This window comes from Bos mutus, chromosome 2, assembly GCF_027580195.1.
Source record: "Bos mutus isolate GX-2022 chromosome 2, NWIPB_WYAK_1.1, whole genome shotgun sequence".
NCBI classification, from domain to species: Eukaryota; Metazoa; Chordata; class Mammalia; order Artiodactyla; family Bovidae; genus Bos; species Bos mutus.
The window spans coordinates 8919756-8936692 of record NC_091618.1 but is presented as its reverse complement, the minus strand read 5'-3'; the positions used below and the strand labels follow the sequence as shown (position 1 = coordinate 8936692).

The window sequence follows — 16937 nt, the reverse complement described above, 5'->3', positions numbered from 1 at the left end:
AATATTTTGGCCACCTGATGCAAAGAACTGACTTATTTGAAAAGACCCTGATACTGGGAAAGATTGAAGGCAGGAGAGAAGGGGACAACAGAGGATGAAATGGTTGGATGGCATCACCGACTCAATGGATATGAGTTTGAGCAAACTCTGGGAGTTGGTGATGGACAGGGAGGCCTGGCATGCTGCAGTCCATGGGGTGGGAAAGAATCAGACTGAACTGAGTGACTGAACTGAACTGAGGATGGGGGAACCTCAGTGCAAGTGACCTGGCCCCCTAAGCCATCTGTTGCGAATCCCTACTAGCAGCCCAGGGCAACTAGGGAGAGGGACCGGGGCGTTTGAATGACAAATTACCAGCGATTACAAGGCCATTGGGCCTAAGGCTGCTTTTCCTCTCTCCAAGGGGATGAGGTTTATAAAGGATAAGTAGTGCGCTTTTTCTAGCTGGCCCAGGGTGCCTCCCACGCAATGGCTAGAGGATGCTGTTGGAGGCTCCTGGGAGTGTCAATGGACCGGCTTCCAGAAAGACGCACTAAAACCCAGCTCCGAGGTAAGCTCTAGAGCCTGGACACTGGCAAATCAGGCTTTTGGCCTGGTTGCCATGGAGACAGACAGGCAGCAGCTGCGCGGGAAGAGGGAACAGCAGCTTCGCCGACATCCAGGATTGAGACAGCCCTGGTGGGGGAGGGGCTCGGCACCGCCCTTTCTCCCCCAGATACAGAGGCTCCTGTCTGCCCCCCAACGTCCGAGACTCCCAGGATCTGGTGAGTTGCCAGGGTCACAAAGGGAGACGTGGCAGTTCTGGCGCCTCAAGCCTCGATTTTCTGCTTCCAGGCCAGCGCCCTCCCGCTGCCCTGTTCAGCTTTTGGAGCAAACAGATCTTCCGGAGCTCCTGGGCCCCGGGAGGGTTCCCAAGCTCCCGCCTTGGAGGTGATAAGTCACTGGAGGTGAATCCCAGAGTGTTGGCCACCGGAGGCCAATTTGGCCCCGTGCTCTGTCGCGGTCTCTCCGGAAAACCTGGCAGGGGCTCTGACCAGCCATTGTCTGGGAAGGGAGCTTGAAGCTGAGCCCAGAGACAACGCGGTAAATGATGGGGTTTATTGTTCCCGCATTTGATGCTACACTGATATCATTAATTTGTGGCTTCAAGCCCTGTCCTCCCTTGCCTGGCTCCTGTGGGTTATCTCTGGAGACTGAAGGTGGGAGAGAAGGGGCCTGGAATCCAGGTTGCCCGAGTCCCCTTTCGCAGCCGAGCTGCCAGAAGGCTGTGGCTCAGCATCTCGGGTTCCTCCTCTCTGGTAAGAGGAGAAACGAGGCTGAGGTCCTGGTGTCATCCGGGGCTTTGGGCTACTGGGCGTCGCGTGTCAACAAGGAGGTCACCTGAGAACACAGCCTTAGCGTGGAGGAAGAACAGAGAGCCGGGGAAATGCAGAGGCTACTGCCGAACAGACAGGCTTTTGATGTTGCTGCTATAATTATGAAGGTAGTTCACATGTGGGCGTAATTACAGAAAAAAACTCACTGTATATAGAGTAAATTGAGAAAATGACCCATCACCTTAAATCCCAGTCCCTCATGCCTGCTGGAAAGTACTGATAATTTTGTTGTGTATCTTTTCCGACTTTCTCTATGCTTGTACTTATCCTCCTATGTTATTACTGTTTTTTAACTACACAAATGATATAACACATTTATAAAAGATGCAAATACCACAGATATACATCAAGTCAAAAGCAAAGATAGTCTTTTAGTGTATTCCTTTTGCCAGAGAGAGCTATTGTTAACAATTTAATGCCCTTCATACATTAATGTCCAAACACACAGAGCTTCAGCTTTTCTTTTTTGTGCATAAATGCAGCCACAGCATCCATGTTGTTTTGCAAGTTGCTTTCCCTGCTATGATAATATGTTAGTTACTCTGCAGATTTTTGCATGTTGGTTTACCTACCCCATTCTCCATAACTGCTACTTCATATTCTGCATGATGGATGTTCTGTACTTGTTGAAGTCGTCTCCTTCCATAAACACTTGAGTTGTCTACCATCTTTTGTGATTAATAACACTTTGCAAACTTGTTCATCGATTTATGCAGGGTTTATTTCTAGAAGTAGAATTTGTGGGTTACTGTGTATGTCTTTAATTTTTCTAAGTACTAGGAGGTTTTATTCTTAAGTTTTTGTTTTGTTTTTTAAATGCCATTCAAGGCATAGATGCCCACTGCAAAAAACTGGAAAGGTATAAAAAGCTATCTGGGGAAACAAAATCACTTACAGTCCCTCCACACAGCAGTCCTGACTGTTCACTTTTTGGCAATTATTGTCTATGCCTGCTATTGTTACAACGATCAGAGCATACTGCATAGATAATTTTCTACCTGGCTTTTTAAAAAAAACTTAACAGTATAAGCATCTTCCTACGTCACTAAGATATTTTTGTAGACATCCTTTTTATGATTTCACGATAGTGTTACATGTACACACCATAATTTTTTCTCCATTGTTGGACTTCTAAGTTGCCTACATTTTTTCACTATGATAACCAGTGAATATCTTTCTGCATAAATCTGTCTGAAATCTGATAATTTCCTTAAGCTAGATTCTGAGAAGGAGAATTACTGGGTCTAGAGATAGAAATTTTGCTGAATCTGTTTTTTTTAAGTTGAATTTTGAATTGCTAATATGTGCACATGATACAAAATTCCAAAAGTACTAAAGATTACACAGTGGGAAAAAAAATGTGTCCCTCAGTTGTGGTTTTCCTTCTTACAAGCAACAATATCACCTGTCTTTTTGTGTATCTTTCCTAGGGAAAAAAATATATGTACATGTGTATATATATATATATATACACTCTTTTTTCATATAAAAACAGTAGTACATCATATACATACTTTTTTCTCTTTTCACTTAAAATTTCTTGATGATTGTTCCACATGTAAAATAGAAAACTGCCTTATTTTCTAGAAATAGTGCATAGAATTGCCTTAAATGGGTGTGCCCTGGTTAAACGAATCAATTCTATTGGTACATTTTTAGATGTCTCCCATCTGTTGCTATTCGAGCAGTGCAGTAATGAATGTCCTCACATATATGCCGTTTTGTCCATGTGTTACTGCATCCATCTGTAGAATACAGGCCTTTGGGTGGAACTGCTGGGTCCCAGGGAATATGCATTTTACATCTTGATAGCTATGGCTATCTCTATAGAGGGTGACCATTTCTTCCCTGAAGGGTGTGGACAGTTTTTTAAAGCTCTTGATTCAAATGGCCAAACTGCTTTCCGGAAAAGTGTTACCTGTTTCTACTCTCACCAGCAATACAGTGCCCTGTTCATTCCTCCCACTCAGTAGAAAGAGTATGGTGATGTTTGCAGTGTTCTTTTTTTTTTTTTTCCCAAAAGGATCTGTGTAAGATCATCAAAAGTGAGCAAATAATTACTTTTTTAAATAAAAATAAATAAAAACACAGGATATGGAAGAAATTTCTAATCCCAGTGTTGCCCCTCTATAGGTGTGACCCCAGGGAAATTCCTCATCCCCTTTGAACCTGTCCTAAGAGTTGTCATGGGGAGGAAATGAGCTAATACACTTAGTACAGTGCTTGGCACATAGCAAGGTCTCAAAAGGTGGTAGCTAAGAAGAAAATTTTAAAGGGGAAAAAAAAAGAAAATGCCAGCCCTCTAAGTAATCCCAACCGGGAGAGGAAGGGAGCCTTCCAGGCTCTTGAAGTGACCTGGGCGGTGCCAGCTTTGTTCTTTTCCTCAAATTGTCCCACTGCTCTTTCCTGCCTTGGGGAGGAAAAGGGAAACCAGGCCACCAGGTCCTGGGGAGACACAACCCCACACCAGGACTGACCCTTAGGAAAGGCTTGGGGTCTGGGACCTCACCCAGCTTCACCGGACTCCACTCGGAGGGGCCCAGGCAGAGCTTAGTCGTCGCCCTCCCTGGAGGTCCCTGCTGCAGAGCTGACACCCTGATCGGAGGAGACTGGTTAGAGAGAAGTGTAGGTCCAGCCTTCCTCGTCTCCCGCAAAGCTAACGGCGGGCGGCGGCTGCCTGTGCTCCGGGATGGACCCTTTCGGAGCAGCCCCGGTGGGCGCGGCTGGGAGGTCCGCGAGAAATCGTCGTGCGGCTCTCGCCCCCTTCCAGCCCCTCCGGGCGCCGGCTGGAGGTGCTGCAAGGAGCTGGGAGGTGTCGCCAGGGCTGGTGCTGGATGCTGCGGTCCAGCTCGGATGCAGGGCGGCCACGGGGGGACCCCCACTCCCAGCGAGGCTCGGCCGCCCCCTCCTCCCAGAACAGAGCCGCTGCCTTGAAAAATCAGCTGCCGGAGACGCCATTTCTGGTCCCACCCTGAGTCGGCCGAGGAAGAGCCAATCACCACCCTGGGTGCAGCTCTGAAAGCCGCAGGTTGCAGCTGCTTCGGGTGGGAGCGCGGATCTGCGGGGTGAAGCCATTTTCTGGGAGGAATTTGCAGTCATTTCTACTCGCGGTCTAATCACCATGTTGAGAATTTTAGTCATCCTGCCCCCCCACCCCCACCCCCTTACACTGGGAGCTTTTCTGAATTTTCCATGGAGAGCTGACAAGGGGAAACGCAAAGTGATGCAAAACGTGTGTCTTGGGTGCCAGTTGAAGTGGGGTCTAAGCTTGGCCCTGTCCTTAACCTGCTCCGTGATTGCGAGAAAGCAGTACAGCCCCAGACTTCATTCTTCTCATTTTAAAAAATGCAGAGAAGGAATAAAAGCAGACCATATCAAGGACTGGTGAGGTTGTGGGGAAATGCATTCTCTCGATTTGCCCTTATCTAGTAAAACTGAAAATATTCATGCCCTGTGCCCTGACGATTCTCTTTCTTGGTTTCTACCCTGGAGAAATACTTGCACATGTATTCAAGAAGGCTGTCCATTGCAGGATCATACCTAGTAAGAAACCAGTGAAACAGCTCAATGGCCGTCAATAGGGAAAGTACAAATAAAATAGGGCCCGTATTCATAATGAGTAACTATATTGCAGTTAGAAGGAACAACTTAGATCCATACATGCAGAGACATGGATAGAGCTCAAAATCTATTAAATAAAAGCAAAGTTATAGGATAATGCATATAATGCAGTTTTTGCAACATATCAGAACTGTGGATTTTCTAGGATATCTTCAAACATATGTAAAAAAAAAATTTTTTTTTAGTGAAAGGACTGTAAAATATACTCGTAGCTCAAGAGTGACTTTCTCTGGGGAGGAGGGGCAGGGAGTTGGGAGAGTGAGTAGAGGTGAACAGGAACTTCAACTTTCTTTGTAACTCCTAATTTTTTCTTTAAAAAAAAAATGACACTGCATTACTACCTTAAGGAATTTTAAACTGCACAGTCATAAAGAAAACACTGGAAACAAATGTCAAAATGTAAATGATGATTAATTCTAGGTGATGGGAAATATGAGTAACCGTTATTTTCTTCTTTGTACTTTTGGGGGTTTGCTTTTGTGTTGTTTTTTTTTTTAATGCAGGGATATTTGTACATAAGTGTCCATAGCACCATTATTCACAATAGCCAAAAGGTGGAAGCAGTCCAAATGTCCATCAGTGGATGAATGGATAAACAAAATGTTGCAATGGAATATTTAACTCTGCCTTAAAAAGGAAGTAATTGCTGACATATGCTACAACATGGATGAGCCTTGAGGACATTATGCTTAGTGAAATCATGCAGCCACAAAAAGACAAATAGTGTATGATTTTGCTTATGTGAGGTACCAGGTAGTCAAAATCACAGAAACAGAAAATAGAATGATGGTTGCCAGGGGCTGGGGGAGAGGAGAGAGGTATTGTTTAATAGGGGTAGAGTTTCAGATGTACAAGAGTTTTGAGCATGGATGGTGCTGATGATGGTTTCCCAGGTGGCTCTGTGGTAAAGAATCTGCCTGCAATGCAGGAGAGGCAGGTTTGATCCCTGGGAGGGGGGAGGATCCCCTGGAGGAGGAAACAGCAACCCACTGCAGTGTTCTTTCCTGGAAAATCCCATGGACAGAGGAGCCTGGTGGGCTACAGTCCATGGGGTCACAAAAGAGTTGGACACGACTGAGCAACTAAACAACAGCAACAAATGGGGCCGATGCTTGCGCAACAGTTTACCTGTATTTATTTATTTATCGGCTGTGCCACAAGGCTTGCAGGGTCTTCGTTCCCTGACCAGGGATTCAACCCAGAGCCATGGCAGTGAAAGCACTTGGTCCTAAACACTGGACTGCCAGGGAATTCCAAATACACGTGTTTAGTACCACTGAACTGTACACTTAAAATGGGTTAAATGGTAAATTTTATGTTATGTGTATTTTAACAGAATAAAAAATTGTAAAAAAAAATATAGTAGGAGACGATCCTATTTAACAAAACCCTGCTATTAGACAGTCCATCAATCTAGTACCATACATCACCAAATATAAGATGACGACTGCAGAATGCACCATTATTTTATGTAATACCAAGAAAGAAAAACTGGTACCAATTAAACTCTGATATCAACTGATTAAAAGACACGTTCTATTCCAAAGATGGTAATTTTTTAGATTCAAAAGAATATGGTAAGCAGTTTATACACTAAATGATCACCTTTAAAATCCACCCGCACAGTTCAGATTGGTTGTTTTTTCTTCCATTTGGTTGTGCTGGGTCTTAGTTGTTGTGTGTGGGATCTAGTCTTAACCGCTTAACCAAGAGGGAAATCCCCAGATTGGTTTTTAATTGTAGCACACCTGTCCTTTGTTTTTTTAACAGATTGTGTTTGCATATCATCTCAGACAAATAAATGGTGATTTGTCTACCTAAAAAAGAGAAAAAAAAAAAGCAGCAGTGGGGTTCAAGAGTGACTGTGTGTGTGTGTGTGTGTGTGTGTGTATGTGTGCGTGCGCGGGTTCATGCTAAGTGGTTTCAGTTGTGTCCCACTCTTTGCTACCCTATGGACTGTAGCTCTCCAGGCTCCTCTGTTCATGGGATTCTCCAGGCAAGAATACTGAAGTTGAGTTGCCATGCCCTTCTCCAGGGGATCTTCCCAACCCAGGGATTGAACCAATGTCTCTTATATCTCCCTGAATTGGCAGATGGGTTCTTTACCACTAGTGCCACCTGGGAAGCCCAAGAGTGACTGTGTGACCCATGAAATCCCCAAGGTCAGCCGTGGCAGGGATGATGAGAAAGTGGAGTTGCCCAGTGGGTGTGGTAATGTAGATGTCATTGGAGATCCTGGCAAGAACAGTGTCTGTAGACAGAGGTGGAGCGTGAGTCTGCATGAGGAGGATTTGAAGAGTCAGAGAAAGCAACAAAGACAGCCTTTTTGGAGAGCCTTGTTATAGGGGTGAGCAGAGAAATAGGGGATTCTGGAAGGAGTCATCAGACAGTTTAAGGCAGAATGAATTGCAGCCTGGAAACATACTAACGAAGGGAAGACTGATGCAGGAGAGAGATGTGACACAAGCGTGGGTCCCAGGTCCTCTTTTTTGTACCCCTACCCCTCCTCTTTCTCCGGCTTTGTTTCCCCAGGTTTTCTCTGACTTTCTTCTCCTTACCCCACTCTCTCTTCTTGTAATGAGCCATTATAATCAACCTTAAGATTATCAACCCTGAATATTCATTGGAAGGACTGATGCTGAAGCTGAAGCTTCAATACTTTGGCCACCTGATGCGAAGAGCCGATTCACTGGAAAAGACCCTGATGTTGGGCAAGATTGAAGGCAGGAGGAGAAGGGGGTGACAGAGGATGAGATGGTTGGATGGCATCACTGATTCAATGGACATGAGTTTGAACAAACTCTGAGAGATAGTGAAGGATGGGGAAGCCTGGCATGCTGCAGCCCTTGGGGTCACAAAGAGTTGGCCACGACTGAGCAACTGAACAGCAACATAGTCAACCTTATCTCTGTGAGCATGCAGCACAGCAATTTGCTCTTCCTGCAAAGATTTGCCAAGTTATCCTGACCTTTCTTCATATAAAGCAGTCCTTCAGGCCATTAAAATAGGATCTTTTCTGTCCCGGATGAGGATTTGTTGACTCAAGAAGACTCTTGACAGTCCCTTGGACTGCAAGGAGATCAAACCAGTCAATCCTAAAGGAAATCAACCCTGAATATTCACTTGAAGGACTGACACTGAAGCTGAAGCTCCAAACTTTGGCCTCCTAATGTGAAGAGCCGACTGACTCATTGGAAAAGACCCTGATGATGGGAAAGATTGAAGGCAGGAGGAGAAGGGGATGACAGAGGATGAGATGGTTGGATGGCATCACCGACTCAATGGACGTGAGTTTGAGCAAGGTCTAGGAGATGGTGAAGGACAGAGAAGCCTGACGTGATGCAGTCCATGGGGTCACATGACTTAGTGACTGAACAGCAACAATAACAATAGGCCCCAGTAGCCTCTTCTTCTGCTAGTTGTCAATACCACCAGTATGGTTTGTCTTTTCTTTGGTGTGTATCTTATGAACCCAGCTGGACTGTAAGAACCTTAAGGATAGGGACTCCACATGATGTTTCTTCGGGTCCCCCATGATACTGATTGGCTGTGCAGAGTATTCATTTACTCCTTATTTACTGAGTACTTGCTGTGGGCTGGGATCTGTGCAAGGTGATCCAGATCAACAGTCCCTACCTTCAAAGAGTTCGTGGTCCAGACAGGAGGCAAACGGGTAATCAAATAATAGCAAATCAAATGTCAAGTGCTGTACTAGAGAAATGTAGGGTGCAGTGGAGGCTTAGAGAAGGAAGAGGTTAACTCCTTGGGAATGAACAGGGAAGCTTTTGCTGGGGAAATGGGAGTGGGTGGCAATGACAGAGCGCTTGAAAGACGGCCAGGAGTTTTCCGCTGGACTGGAGGAGAGAAGGCATCAGCAGAGGGAGGACGCAGAGTCACAGAGGTGTGGAACAGCACGCGTGTTTGGAGAAGGGCAGGTCTTTTGATGTGGCGGTACGGTGGGTGGGGAAAACAATGGTAGGAGAAGATCCTGGAGAGACGGGAAAGAGTGGACTGGGGAGAGCCGCGTGTGCCAGGCTAGGGAACTTGGCCGTACACCCAGGGTTAAGGGGAAGGACGGGATCAGACTTTAGAGAGAACCCTGCGGTGACAGTGGACTAGAGGCTCACTTGCTTTTGGCAGTCATGGTTTTAGAAACAGTTTGAGTGTGAGCTAAGTCGCTTCAGTGGTGTCCGATTTTTTGTGACCCTATGGACTGTAGCCCTACAGGTTCCTCTGACTATGGGATTCTCTAGGCAAGAATAACTGGGGTGGGTTGCCACGCCCTCCTCCAGGGGATCTTCCTTGACCCAGGAATCCAACCGGCATCTATTACATCTCCTGCATTGGTAGATGGGTTTTTTCTTTTATCCCTAGCACCACCTGGGAAACCCTAGAAACAGTTTGTGCCTGTGTGCATGCTAAATTGCTTTAGTCATGTCTGACTCTTTGCAACCCAGGCTCCTCTGTTCATGGGATTCTCCAGGCAAGAAGTCGGTTGCCATGCCCTCCTCCAGGGGATCTGCCTGACCCAGGGATCAAATTCATGTCTCTTACCTCTCCTGTGTTGGCAGGCGGGTTCTTTACCTAGGAAGCCCATAGAAACAGTTTACTTATATTTAATTAGGTGCTGATATTTTAAAATCAGGAAATTTCACAAGAAAGCCTAAATTCCAGCTTCTTGAGCCACACATTGTTCTAGGATAGACTTCAGCCAAAGCTATCTGTTAATGGAAGCTGTTATGAATTGAATTGGATCCCCGCCTCCCACCGAAATGCTGAAGTCCTACCTGTAACCTTGAACGTGACCTTATTTGTAAATTGGGTCTGTTCAGATAACCAGGAGAAGATAAGGTCATCAGGGTAGGCCCTCTTTTTTTTTGGCTGCACTGGTTCTTTGGTGCATAGCTCTGGCTTTCTTTTGTTGCCGGGGCATCTCTTGTTGCAGAGCGAGAGGCTCAGGCTTCAGTCATTGTGGCACCTGGCCTTGGTTGCCCTGCAGCACATGGGATCTTAGTCCCCAGACCAGGGATGGAACCCCTATCCCCTGCATTGGAAGGCGGATTCTTAACCACTGGACCACCAGGGAAGCCCCCAGGGGAGTCCTTAAGCCAGTACAACTGCTGTCCTTATATAAAGGGGAAGTTTGGACAGATAAATGCACAGAGAAGAAGATATGAGGATGTGGGCTCGGGGAGGGGGTTGCTATCTATAAGCCAAGCAACAGCTGAGGCTGCCAGAAGCTAGAAGAGAGCGTGGCGGATTCTCCCTCCCATCCCTCTGAAGTAACCTGCTGTCATCTAGATTTTGGGTTTCTGGGCCCTGGAACCATGAGAGAAACATTTCTATTGTTTGGGCCACCCGATTTATGGCACCTTGTTAAGGCAACCCCACGAAAGTAGTACACCCCATTCCTCCCCCTTAGATGGGGCCCCCATCCTCCAGTGGTTTGAGTTGTTAAATTTGAGTTGATGCCCTTGTTGGGAATGGATTCGAGGTAGGGGGCAGACTGAAGCCCATCTAGGCGGTGGTCTGTGGTGACCCAGTCAAGTGGTGGGAAGGGGGCAGTCATGAGCGCACCGCGGTGCTGGTGCTCACTGACTGATGTAAGGGCTTAGCAAGAAGCCCAGAAGGGCTGGAAATCAGCTCTGAGTTCCAGAGACACGGGCTTTTCTTTCACTCGTGTCTTTTCTCTTACACAGCATCCTCCTCCATCTGACACCCCAGCCACACCCTCCTCTTCCAGGCTTGAATGCTACTCCGTGAACACGTCCTCCTGGCCTCCGGGGTTGGGGGGGTGCGGTTCAGCAGCCTTGGTCTCAACTTCCTGTGACAGCTGTGACCTCTGTTCTCACTGAATTGCTAAGATTGCTGATAAGTGCCAACTGCTTGGAAGTTTTTATAAGTAACTGGGAACATGTTTTGTGCCAGTCCACGGGAAAATGGGCTATGGAATGGCCCAGAAATTTAATGAATTAAAAGTAATGCTGTTTTTAGGCTCACGTGTGTCCATTCAAGAAAAAGACTAGGTCTCAGATGAAAATCATCCTTCCCTGTTCGAAACCCCAGCAGCCCAACAGAGGGCGAGTGCTGCTACCTCACCATCCCCATGCTCACATTTTGATTATTTGGAAAAGGATTCAAAGAAACATAGAAAGCAATCCAACCCTCCCATCCCCCCGGCCCCAGCCTCACCAGTAAAAGAAATGTCAATGGCCAAGGAAATAAGCGACCCCATGGACTACAGCCTACCAGGCTCCTCCGTCCATGGGATTTTCCAGGCAAGAGTATTGGAGTGGGGTGCCATCGCCTTCTCCCTAAGGAAATAAGATGCTACATGCAAGGTGGTATCCTGAATAGGATCCTGGAACACAGAAAGAACCCCAGTAGGCAACTGGGGAATCCAGGTAAAGCCAGTCACTTAGTTAATAGTATTGTGCCAGATTTAATCTTTTGGTGTGGATAAATGCACCATGATTATGTAAGATGTTAGCCTAGCAGGGAGCTGGCTGAAAGGTCTGTGGGAACTAGGTGTACTACCTTTGCAACTCTCTGGAAATCTAAAATGATTTCAAATTTAAAAGTTTAAAAAGAAGTTAAATATATATATTTTATAAATATATTTAAATGTCTCTGTGATAGTTGGTGCAGAATATATATATATATATATACTTAGATTTATGCTGTTTGTCCCTCAGCCTAAGTGTGGTTTAATGGCCAAAAAGACATCAACCAGATGGTTAACATTTGGTGAGTTCATGGCACTGTAGGGATACAAAGACAAAACCACATAGAATCCTGCCCTGAAGACGCTTACTCTCTACTGAGGAGAACAAACATACTTATGGATAGCTATAATACAGGACAGTGGATGGGGATCAGAAAGATTGATCAAGACCTTGAAGGTGGAAAGAATTTCAGTACACACAAAACCAAGGGCTCAAGGCTGAGAGTTGCTGTCAGCAAAACACACAGGAGTGTGACTTTTTAGGAAGTGACTCCATGGACTGTAACCTGCCAGGCCCCTCTGTCCATGGGATTCTCCAGGCAAGAATACTGGAGTGGGTTGCCATTCCCTTCTCCAGGGGATCTTCCTGACCCAGGGGTTGAATCTGGGTGTCCTGCATTACAGGCAGATTCTTTACTGTCTGAGCCACCAGGGGAGCCCTACAACAAGAGAGACCACAACAATGAGAACCCCATCTAGGACTAACCCTCCCCCACCTACCCCCCACCCCCGCAACTGGAGAAAATCCATGCACAGTCGCAAAGACCCAGTGAAGCAAAAAATAAATATTTTTAAAAAGTAAAGCACAGCTTCAGATTTTTGCTGTGACTTGAGTTAGTTGTGTGATCTTGGACAAATGTCTAAAGTTTTCTGTATGGCTTTTCTCCCCCATTGTAAAATAATAGGGTTAGGCTAATAAAACAGTTTACAGTGATAGCTAAAAGCCTAGACTTGGAACCAGACTGCAAAACCTCTGTGCTCCCCTGTGGCATGGTTACTCACATGACTTAAATCTCTTTTCGGGCCTGCTGCTAGCATTTGTTAGACCTACGGCAGGAGTATAAAAGGGAAGCCCACATATCTTATGTCTAAGTATTTAAGAGTTATAAGTCAAGCTAACAAACAGTTTTTTAAAAAATACATGTTTTACCCTTGTACTGAGTTGGCCAGTACAATTTGGTATAGCACAATTGCCTGGAGTAACAGGCAAATGTGGCCTTGGAGTACAGGATGAAGCAGGGCAAAGGCTAATAGAGTTTTGCCAAGAGAACACACTGGTCATAGCCAACACCCTCTTCCAACAACACAAGAGAAGACTCTACACGTGGACATCACCAGATGGTCAACACTGAAACCAGACTGATTATATTCTTTGCAGCCAAAGGTGGAGAAGCTCTACAGTCTGCAAAAACAAGACCAGGAGCTGACTGTGGTTCAGATCATGAACTCTTTATTGCCAAATTCAGACTTAAATTGAAGAAAGTAGGGAAAACCACTAGACCATTCAGGTATGACCTAAATCAAATGTCTTATGATTGATTATACAGTGGAAGTGAGAAATAGATTTAAGGGACTAGATCTGATAGACAGAGTGCCTGATGAACTATGGATGGAGGTTTGTGACATTATGAGACAGGGATCAAGACCATCCCCAAGACAAAGAAATGGAAAACAGCAAAATGGCTGTCTGAGGAGCCTTTACAAATAGCTGTGAAAAGAAGAGAAGCGAAAAGCAAAGGAAAAAAGGAAAGATATACCCATCTGAATGCAGAGTTCCAAAGAAGAGCAAGAAGAGATTTAAAAAAGCCTTCCTCAGTGATCAATGCAAAGAAATAGAGGAAAACAATAGAATGGGAAAGACTAGGGATCTCTTCAAGAAAATTAGGGATACCAAGGGAACATTTCATGCAAAGATGGGCTCAATAAAGGACAGAAATGGTATGGACCTAACAGAAGCAGAAGATATTAAGAAGAGGTGGCAAGAATATACAGAAGAACTATACAAAAAAAGATCTTCACAACCCAGATAACCATGATGGTGTGATCACTCACCTAGAGCCAGACATCCTGGAATGTGAAGTCAAGTAGGCCTTAGGAAGCGTCACTATGAACAAAGCTAGTGGAGGTGATGGAATTCCAGCTGAGCTGTTTCAAATCCTAAAAGACGATGCTATGAAAGTGCTGCACTCAATATGTCAGCAAATTTAGAAAACTCAGCAGTGGCCACAGGGCTGGAAAAGGTCAGTTTTCATTCCAATCCCAAAGAAAGACAATGCCAAAGAATGCTCAAACTACTGCACAATTGCAGTCATCTCACACGCTCATAAAGTAATGTTCAAAATTCTCCAAGCCAGGCTTCAAGAGTAAGTGAATTGTTAACTTCCAGATGTTCAAGCTGGTTTTAGAAAAGAGAGGAACCAGATATCAAATTGCCAACATCCGTTGGATCATTGAAAAAGCAAGAGAGTTCCAGAAAAACATTTATTTCTGCTTTGTTGACTATGCCAAAGCCTTTGACTGTGTGGATCACAAAAAACTGTGGAAATTTCTGAAAGAGATGGGAATACCAGACCACCTGACCTGCAACTTGAGAAATCTGTATGCAGGTCAGGAAACAACAGTTAGAACTGGACATGGAACAACAGACTAGTTCCAAATAGTAAAAGGAGTTCGTCAAGGCTGTATATTGTCACCCTGCTCATTTGACTTATATGCAGAGTACATCATGAGAAATGCTGGGCTGGATGAAGATTGCTGGGAGAAATATCAATAACCTCAGATATGCAGATGACACCACCTTTATGGCAGAAAGTGAAGAAGAACTAAAGAGACTCTTGATGAAAGTGAAAGAGGAGAGTGAAAGAGTTGGCTTAAAACTCAACATTCAGAAAACAAAGATCACGGCATCCAGTCCCATCACTTCATGGCAAATAGATGGGGAAACAGTGGCAGACTTCATTTTTTTAAATGGCTCCAAAATCACTGCAGATGGTGACTGCAGCCATGAAATTAAAAGACGCTTACTCCTTGGAAGGAAAGTTATGACCAACCTAGACAGCATATTAAAAAACAGAGGCATTACTTTGCCAACAAAGGTCCATCTAGTCAAAGCTATGGCTTTTCCAGTAGTCTTGTATGGATGTGAGAGTTGGACTATAAAGAAAGCTGAGCACCAAAGAATTGATGCTTTTGAACTGTGGTGTTGGAGAAGACTCTTGAGAGTCCCTTGGACTGCAAGGAGATCCAACCAGTCCATCCTAAAGGAAATAAGTCCTGAATATTCATTGGAAGGATTGATGCTGAAGCTGAAACTCCAATCTTTGGCCACCTGATGCAAAGAGCTGACTCATTGGAAAACACCCTGATACTGGGAAAGATGGAAGGCAGGAGGAGAAGGGGACGACAGAGGATGAGATGGTTGGATAACATCACCAACTCAATGGACATGAGTTTGAGTAAACTCCAGGAGTTGGCGATGGACAGGGAGGCCTGGTGTGCTGCAGTTCATGGGGTCTAAAAGAGTCAGACACGACTGAGTGATTCAACTGAACTGAACTGAGTTGGCCAAAAATTTCATTCGAGTTTTCCCATAAGGTGGTATGGAAAGACCCAACCGAACTTTTTGGCCAACCCAATACTTTGACAAATATACTTGCAAAGTAACCTAGAAACCGGGTTTTGAGTTGAGAATCCTTGAGTTCCTTGGAGTTCCAGGTCAGAATGTGGCTGAGCTAGATCCCGTCTCTTCCTATTTATGGCTCCTGTATGTACCTTCCACACCCCAGACCTCATGGCCAGAGTGTATCCACACCCGTTATGAGTAGCCAGCCCTGGGTATAGGGTGTACTCAATGGCAGGGAAGTTTGCCCTTGGGAGGACAGAGCCAGGGAAGAGGTTGGTACAGTTGCTGAAAGTGGACCCTGGCTATTTGGACAGGGCGTTCTGGAGTCCTGGTTCTCACAGTGTAGTCTAGACCCATTCTCAGGGTGGGCATGGCTCCTTGGACCCAGGGGACTCCTTGCCTATGAAAATGTGCACAGCAGGAAATGGGTCAGAGTGAATCCCTTGGAAGTGCAGAGCCTAGGACAAGGACCCTGTTGACATGTCTAGGAAGATGCTGTCTCTTTGGGCCTCAGTTATTTTTAGAGGGACCCACTCACTAGGGTTTACCCAAGGCTTTCATGGTTGTGGCACCGAAAGTCCTGAATTCTAGGGAAAAACCCTTAGTCCCAGGCAAACTGGGACGACTGGTTACCCTCACTTCCTCATCTTTACAATTCAAGTTAATAAATCTCATAAGATTGTTGTGGGGTTAGCATGAGTTAACAAACTTGGAGTGTTCAGACCAGTACCTGCCATGTGGTCAGTGGTCTATGACTATGTTAAGGCTATGAACATATTTTTTCAAATTTTTTTATTGTAGTAAAACATACATAACGTAAAAAGTACCATCATGACCATTTTATACAGTTCAGTGATATTAAATACATTCATAATGTTGTGCAACCATCACCACCATCCATCTCCATAACTCTTTTCATCTTAGGAGACTGAAACTCTATCCTCATTAAACAGTATCCCTCATTCGCTCTTCTCCACCAGCTCCTGGCAGAGGTATTCCCAGAACTGTACTTGCTGGAACATAGAATATGTCTGCTTTTGTTTTTGGTTTTTGGCTGTGCTGGGTCTTCGTTGCTGAGCATGGGCTTTCTCTAGTTGCTGTGAGCAGGGGTTATTCTTCATTGCAGTGCACAGGCTTCTCACTGAGGTGGTTTCTCTTGTGGAGCACAGGCTCTAAAGCACAAGCTTCGTAGTTGCTGCAAATGGGCTCAGTAGTTGTGGAGCATGGGCTTTCGTTGCTCTGCGGCACGTGGAATCTTCCTGGACCAGGGATCAGACCTGCGTCCTCTGCGCTGGCAGGCGGATTCCTATCCGCTGTACCACCAGTCCATGATAGTTCCCTTTTTAATTTTAGGGTGAACCTCCATACTGTTTTCCACAGCAACTGTGCCATCTTACATTCTCACCAACAGTGCACAAAGGCTTCAATTTCTCTACACCCTAACCAACACTTGCTATGTACTGGATTTTTGATAGTAGTCATCCTCATTTTGATTTGCATTTACCCAATGACTAGTAAACCATGAACTTCCTGATGTTCAAGCTGGTTTTAGAAAAGGCAGAGGAACCAGAGATCAATTTGCCAGCATCCGCTGGATCATAGAAAAAGCAAGAGAGTTCCAGAAAAACATCTATTTCTGCTTTATTGACTATACCAAAGCCTTTGACTGTGTGGATCACAATAAACTGTGGAAAATTCTGAAAGAGATGGGAATACCAGACCACCTGATCTGCCTCTTGAGAAATTTGTATGCAGGTCAGGAAGCAACAGTTAGAACTGGACGTGGAACAGACTGGTTCCAAATAGGAAAAGG

The 16937-nt window shown here is 45.2% G+C and overlaps 1 protein-coding gene across 1 annotated transcript in view; it reads left to right on the top strand.

Moving 5' to 3' along the window:
- The first annotated feature begins 652 nt into the window (after positions 1 to 652).
- Positions 653 to 16937, top strand: part of STMN1 (stathmin 1) — a 30617-nt gene continuing 14332 nt past the window's right edge. Inside the window, exon 1 of the mRNA XM_070383179.1 lies at positions 653 to 764. The gene's annotated coding sequence lies outside the window, so the exon portion shown is untranslated. The remainder of the gene's footprint in view (positions 765 to 16937) is intronic.